Source organism: Urocitellus parryii, chromosome 1, assembly GCF_045843805.1.
Source record: "Urocitellus parryii isolate mUroPar1 chromosome 1, mUroPar1.hap1, whole genome shotgun sequence".
Taxonomy (NCBI): domain Eukaryota; kingdom Metazoa; phylum Chordata; class Mammalia; order Rodentia; family Sciuridae; genus Urocitellus; species Urocitellus parryii.
In genome coordinates, this window is record NC_135531.1 from 22,610,506 (window position 1) to 22,618,467 (window position 7,962).

Sequence of the window (7,962 nt, forward strand, 5' to 3'; positions counted from 1 at the left end):
GGACCGTTTCGGCCACCGTAGCGAATGACGGCGGGGCGGAACTTGGTCCCAGCATCCGGGAAGTCCTGGGCGCCCTGTAAATCCTCTGGGTTACTTGGTTGAGTCCGAGGCGGCCTGACCTGCCAGACTGCCAAGTTCCGCCAGTGCGCAGAGGTGAATGGACCCTCTTCCAGGCAACCCAGGCTTCCCGAGACCCGTGCAATGGCAACTGGGGCACCGGCTAGAATCCACTCAAACGTTTACTTAAGGAAATAACCACACTGACACGACCCAATGTGCCTTTTCCTATTTTACTTGCTGTTTTAAAGCAGGTGCTTATTTCGAATCAGCAGCGCCAGGAGCATACGTTAGTATCGTCACGTTTTATTCATTTTACGTTCTAAACGTCCGTGTTCTCACAACTTGCCATCTTCGGGATCATTCCTTTCACAAAGAATAACAGCCTCCTAATCCGACTTTCTGCATTCATGTATTCACATGGCGCCAGGGTCATGTTCAAATATTAATATGATTATGGCACTTTCTTGCTTAAAACTCTTTAATGGTTTTCCATTGCTCTTAGAATAAAACTACTCAGGCTCTATGGCACCGAGGTCTCCCTCTTTCCCCCTCCACAGCGCTGAATTCTAACCTTGGTGGTCCCCGCCTGCCCCCTGTTAGGTTTTTGACCACGGATTTTTTTTTTTTTTTTTTTTAAGTACTAGGATTGTCTCAGCCATCATGCCCCACGCGTTTTGCCCGTTTTACACTTTCGTTAGGCTCAAGAATCATTTTCTTAGGGCAGCTATTTTTGTCCACCCTTACTGATAGAGCAAGTCTCCCTGTTAAATCCGCCTGTGGCTTCATGTAGATTTCTTGGTCACACCTGTCAGTTGGCTTTGTAATTTTTTTAAAAAAATATTTATCATCTTTTTAGATTGAAAAAGCTAAAGACAACTCGTGTATTTTAACAGCCCAGAAGATATAAGTCAAGCACACAACGGATCTTAAAAATTTTGACAATGAATGTCAAAACAAACCTTGCTTGAAAAATTACCTTCTGGAAAATTACCTTCTGGAAAGAAGATTTGCTAAATAGATCTAGGGGAAGTTTATAATAAAAGTAGATTATTTATAGTACCTGGTGGGTGTTTGTTTTAGAAAGTTCCAGGAGTTACATACAATCGTAATAAGTTCAAGAAGACCAATCAGACCTCTCACATTTAAGTTAGAATGAGAATCAACAGGATCTAGTCTTTCCTTCCAATGTGACACCATTTAATTTTACTCGTTAGACATGTTTGCCAGAATTGTATCTTAATTTTAAATAAGGATAATGTGGACTAGAGAGATCAAGATAACTAAATTTGTTAGAGGCAGAACAAAGAAGGCTAACAGGATTGTTCTGTTATACATGGTTTCTAAGCATTTTCTTCCAACCAATCCCTTGTTCTTTTTTAATCACAGAACCAGTTCTGGTCATAGGATAGCAAAGAGAAAAAGCAGAAGTCTTTCCTGAAAGATTGAATTGGTGCAGGAATATGGAAGCCATAAAACTTAGAAAGTCAAGGGTCCTATGTTTTGTATACATGGGGGATAGAGAGAAAAAAAGGAAAAAAAATGGGGGTAAAAAATCTCACGAAAATGGGAGAGGAAAGGGACCAGGGGTAGGGAGGAGGAGAGGGAAAGGGAAAGTAATGGGAAATTAAGTTGACCAATTATATACATGCACAAACGTGATAATAATGAAGCCCACTATTATGTACAATTATAATTCACCAATAGAAAAAAAATTAATTAAAAAATCAGTTATTAGCACTTGCTAGGGTGGGAACCCCTCAGGGAAATAGCCCTATCATCATAGTGCCCTCTAGTGTTAGGAAAGATTCTTTTTCATTCTGCCTGCATTAAGGGCTAAGCAAAGATCAGAAAAACTTCAGATCTCAGGTCCAAAGCACAACATGCTGTTAATGTAAGTTTTGTGTGTTCACTAACAATCAAAATCACTGTTGGATGACTTCCAGTGTTAGAATTTATGTTCACCTCTCTACATACTTTTTTAGGGACAGTGGCAATAATTCTGCCTTGAGAAGTGGACTAATAACATCTAACATATTTCTCATTTTCTACTACCTCTTTGAAGAATATTCATCTGTACTTGGAATTATTACCTTTCATATCTGTCTATCCTTTCCTTAAATAATTTTTATTTCCTTCCTAGTCTAACGTTGTAATCTTTTTTCTTAGGAGGGCCTCTCTCAGAGCTAAGGCTGTAGCTCAGAGGTAGAGTGCCTGCCTTGCACATGTGAGGCACTGGGTTTGATCCTCAGCACCTCATAAAAATAAATAAGATATTGTGTCCATCTATATATAAAATAGAGCATCTCTCTTTCTTTACCTTTAGCATCCTGTCTTCTTTGATTTTTGCTTTCGGTCATCCACAGTTCCTTTCTAATGGTAAATGGAAGCATATTTCTCAAGCTACTCTATAGTTTATCTTGTATCACCTAAGAATACTTAATTCTCATGGATTAAGACACAGGTCTTTTTAAAAATGTAATAAACTTCACCTTGGGCTTTGCAATAATTTAATTGCAATATGTCTCTACTTCAACCCCCTCCAAAGATTATATTTCCTTTATAATAAAGACCTATATTTTTGTTGTCAATAAGACTTTTAAAAACTATTTTATTGACTCTGAAGAAGGTACTTCTTGATGTATCTTGATGGTACTTCAGACCACATAGTTGGTAAAAGCATGAAAATGAAAAAGTTTGGTCCCTTCAGGCTTCCTCCTTGGTCTTTAATTATAATTCAATAACCACACAGAGGGGTATGGAATTTGGGGTAACTGATCTAGTTAGATTGGCCAGGCCAGGTACAAAAAAACTAGTATTAGTCCTAGTAGAAGTGATTTACTATACATTGGCTAAAAAACACTGTAAAGGAGAAAAATCTCATTTCTTCTGATAATGCTTAACACATTGCTGAAGCCTAATGTTCAATTCAGGGAAAACCTGCAGCAGACACTCTCTCAGGCCCACGCAGTCTGCCTACTAGGATAGGTGCTGGGCTGCTCCAGTTAAATGCCATTTGCACTACTGTCAAGTCAGCTGCTAGTTACAACATAAACAGCTCTGAAACCTCCAAAGGAAGCAAACCCACGCAGACCCAGCTTGCTAAATACTAAAACATAGAGTTGTGTTTGGTGCTTACCCCTTAGTCACATCATATGCTATTTTCGCCTCCAAATACATCTGTATTTTCCAAGATTTCTGACTCATGCACAAAAATGTTGGGATTTTAGTTTCAATACATAACACCCTTTCTTTCCTGATTAACTGAGGAAAAGACACAAGGCAATTTCAAAATATTGGTTTTATTATCCTCAATTGAATAATATGACTGTAGACCTGCAGCCTAAATCTTAGATTAACAAACCATTGTAGGGTAAAAATGTGACCCAATAGATATCACCCACCAGTCAGGGATCTCATTCCTTCTCTTTAGCAAAGAGTGAGGGAGTAGATGATTCCTATATTATTGCCTCAAATTTATTAATGAAGAATGAAACAAAGTATTCAGTTCAGGGTGAGTTAAGGGGGGTAGGTAGCTTTAGAAAGAAAGTATAAAGGAATAGAGATTTGAATAGATCAGTGCTCAATACCTTTGTGCCTTATCAGCTGAGAACCCTTGTTCATATTCCACAGACAGTTAGAATTCCTGGAGATGGGGCGGGAGGGAGAGAGTGTTTTATTGGGGGATTGGACCACATGGTACTCACCATTGAGCCAAATCCCCAAACCTTTTTAACTTTTAAAAATTTTGAGGCAGTCTCACTAAATTACCCTGGCTGGCCTTGAACTTGTGATTTTCTTGCCTAACCCTCCCAAGTCACTGGGATTATAGGTGTGTGCCACTATGGCCAGCTGATGATACACTGTCTTAAGGGACTTGATGTGTGTGTTTCTTGTGTTGGGGATATAAACTTTACACATGGGTAAAAGACAAGAAAGAATGTTGAGGGGGCAAAGTTGTCATCTGTATCATGAAATCTTGGGTCACTGGCTTACAGTCACTCCCAACCAGTGGGACCCTCAGCAGGAGAATGGAGGGAAGAGAACAAAATAAGAATATTCCCTTGTCTCTTTGCCTTTGATTGTTAATGCTTCACAATCAAAGGTTGCTGCTTTCTTTTGTCAATTCTCTACACAACTCTTTCTTTCTAGGTTTCAATAAACACAAGCACCCCACACCCTTCCTAGCATAGGAGTGGTCACAGATTGCTGAGGGCCATTGCCAAGTAGGAATGACGCATCGATATTTCCTTGCCAGCGTACCCCATGTTTAATGGACTTGCCTTGGAAATTTGCTGCGACCTTGCATGTGTGTTTGAAAGATGACCCTGCTCAAGGTGATCCAGGGTGGATCCAGGTTTGAGGAAGTATCCTGCAGGTTTGAGGAAGTATCCCGGTCCTTGGGTTTAGGGTGTTCCCGGTTTAAGGCGTTTCCCGGTTTAAGACAATAGGGGTTTTAGGGAAATTGGAGGTTGAAGATTATTGCTGCTGGGATTAGGGTGTTCCTGCTGCTTGTTCCCGTTGAGTTCTTGTGAGATTCTAATGGGATTTGGAAATAGCCTCGTGGAGTAGGTGAATTGTGCGGGCAGAACTTGGATTTCCCCAGAACGTGTTTGTAGAGGCCGGTGTGAGTTCGGGAATAAAGAATTGCTGTTTGAATCTACAAAGTGTGAGTGCCTCCTGATTCTGTGCCCAGCCAAGACTTTGGCAACAGATGTCCCACTGTTACTAGTCCAAGGTTCCTGATTCCCTACACCACTCCCTGTAAATAAACCCTCTTTAAATTATCCTAGTTGAAATGTGCCATCTGCTTCCTGTTGGGGCACTGTGTGATATGCTCCCGTTTCTCAGCTGTAAAATGGGAATAAGAACAATATATGCTTCTGGAGATTGTTGAGAGAATATGTATGTACAAAAGTACATATACAAAAAGTACTTTGCAAACTCCAAAGAACTATAAAGTTAATTGTGTTTGGAGAAATTAATATTTTGGCCAATTACCCCCTCTAAATATACTCTAGTTCATTAGGACCCACCCTGAATAAACTCTCAGAATTAATCTTTACTTTTGTTTTATCTCTTCTTTGGGGAAAACTTATCAATGGCCTTTCATTGCATAGAACAAAGGTTAACATTATTCTAACATTAAAAACCTTCACGGTTAAACTATACAGATTTAATGCAATTCTGATCAAAATCCCAATGACATTCCTCATAGAAATAGAAAACGCAATCATGAAATTCATCTGTAAAAATAAGAGACCCTAAAGCTAAAGCAATCCTTAGCAAGAAGAGTGAAGCAGGTGACATCACTATACCAGAACTTAAACTATACTACGAGCAATAGTAACAAAAACAGCATGGTATTGGCACCAAAACAGACTGGTAGACCAATGGTACAGAATAGAGGACACAGAGACTAACCCACAAAACCACAATTATCTTATATTAGACAAAGGTGCCAAAAATATACATTGGAGAAAAGATAGCCTCTTCAACAAATGGTGCTGAGAAAACTGGAAATCCATATGCAACAAAATGAAATTAAGCCCTATTTCTCACCAGCTTTCCCTCTCCTTGGTCTATACCCAAAGCACTTAAAAACAGGATAGTACAGGGACACAGCCACTCAAAGTGGATCAAGGACCTAGGAATTAAACCAGAGACCCCGGTGTCTAATAGAAGAAAAAGTAGGTCCTAATCTTCATCATGGAAGCCAATTTTTACCCCTCACACATCAGATAGAGCACTAATCACTAGGGATACAAAGAACTCAAAAAACTAAGCACCAAAAAACCCCAAATAACCCAACTTATTAAGGAAGTTGAATTAGGCTCCAACTTCCTTAACAAGACTCCAGTAGTGTAAGAATTAAAATCAAGAAACAATAAATGGGATGAATTCAAACTAAAAGTTTCTTCTCAGCAAAAGAAATAATCTGAGAGGTTAACAGAGAGCCCACATCTTGGGAGCCAATTTTTACCCCTCACACAACAAATATAGCACTAATCTCTAGGGTATATAAAGAACTCAAAAAACTAAGCACCAAAAAACCAAATAACCCAATCAATAAATGGGCCGAAGGCCTGAACAGACATTTCTCAGAAGAGGATATACAATCAATCAACAAATACATGAAAAAGTGTTCATCAGGGCTGGGGATGTGGCTCAAGCGGTAGCACGCTCACCTGGCATGCGTGCGGCCCGGGTTCGATCCTCAGCACCACATACAAAAGATGTTGTGTCAGCCGAGAACTAAGAAAAAAATAAATAAAATGTTAAAATTCTCTCTCTCTCTCTCTGTCCCCCCTCTCTCTCTCTCACTCTCTCTTAAAAAAAAAAAAGAAAGAAAGAAAAAGTGTTCATCATCTCTATCAATTAGAGAAATGCAAACCAAAACTACTCTAAGATTTCATCTCACTCTGGTCAGAATGGCAACTATTATGAATACAAACAACAATAAGTGTTGACAAGGATGTGGGGAAAAAGACACACTCATACATTGCTGGTGGAACTGCAAATTGGCGCAGCCAATATGGAAAGCAGCATGGAGATTCCTTGGACAACGTGGAATGGAACCACCATTTGATCTAGCTTTCCCCCTCCTTGATCTATACCCAAAGGACTTAAAAACAGGGACACAGCCACATCAATGTTTATAGCAGCACAATTCACAATAGCTTAACTGTGGAACCAACTTAGATGCCCTTCAGTAGATGAATGGATAAAAAAAAATGTGGCATATATACATAATGGAATATTATTTAGCAATAAAAGAAAATAAAATCCTGGCATTTGCAGGTAATTGTATGGATTTGGAGAAGATAATGCTAAGTGAAGTTAGCCAACCCCCTCCCCAAAATGCTGAATGTTTTCTCTGATACAAGGAGGCTAATTCATAGTGAGGTAGGGAGTGGGAGCATGGAAGGAATAGATGAACTCTAGATAGGGCAGAGGGGTGGGAAGGGAAAGGAAGGGGTATGGGGTTAGAAATGATGGTGGAATGTAATGGACATAATTATTCAATGTACATGTATTAAGACACAAATTGGTGTGAATATACTTAAATTTTTTAATTTTTTGTAGTTGTGTATGGAAAGAATGCCTTTATTTTGTTTATTTCTTTTTATGTGATGCTGAGGATGGAACCCAGTGCCTCACACATACTAGGCAAGTGCTCTGCCATTAAGCTACAGCCCCAGCCCATGAATATACTTTGTACACAACCAGAGATATGAAAAATTGTGCTCTATATGTGTAATGCAGTCCGCTGCCATATAAAAAAAAATTTTTAAAGACCTTCACAGCTTAGATCTTATCACTTTCAGTTTTTTCTTTCTCCTCCTCTCTCATGAATTCCATCCAAACAGATGTACCCCATGAGATGTCCCTCGGCCCTTGCTCACTTGGTCATATTATCCCCTATATTTACCCTTCAGGCCCATCTTCATCTTCTGTCTCTCAATGCCAGCATAAGACCTTAGCAAATTCCAAGTTAGTATTTGTACTAGAGCACATACTGGGTGTATGCTTTCTTTGAAAACTAATCGAATGTTGAGACTCTAGATATGCCCCATGGCAGTTAAGAGCCCCATTTTCTTTTTCTTATGTGGTGCTGAGAATCGAACCCGGGTCCCGCTCGTGCGAGGGGAGCGCACTACTGCTGAGCCACAATCCTAGCACTAAGAGCCCCGTTTTCAAAGTTTCTCAACTCATTCATTTTCTCTGCAGGGTTTCAGAACTTAGCCTACTTCCCTGTCCTTTCAATTTGTAAGCAGCCACTTTCTTTCTAGAGATTTTTCACCTTCCTTGATGGGACTTCTCACCTACTCTGTTCCCATATATCCCTGAAATGAAGTCTATAATGTTTCCTAGTTTAGGCATTTGAATTTGCCTTTGTAGAGA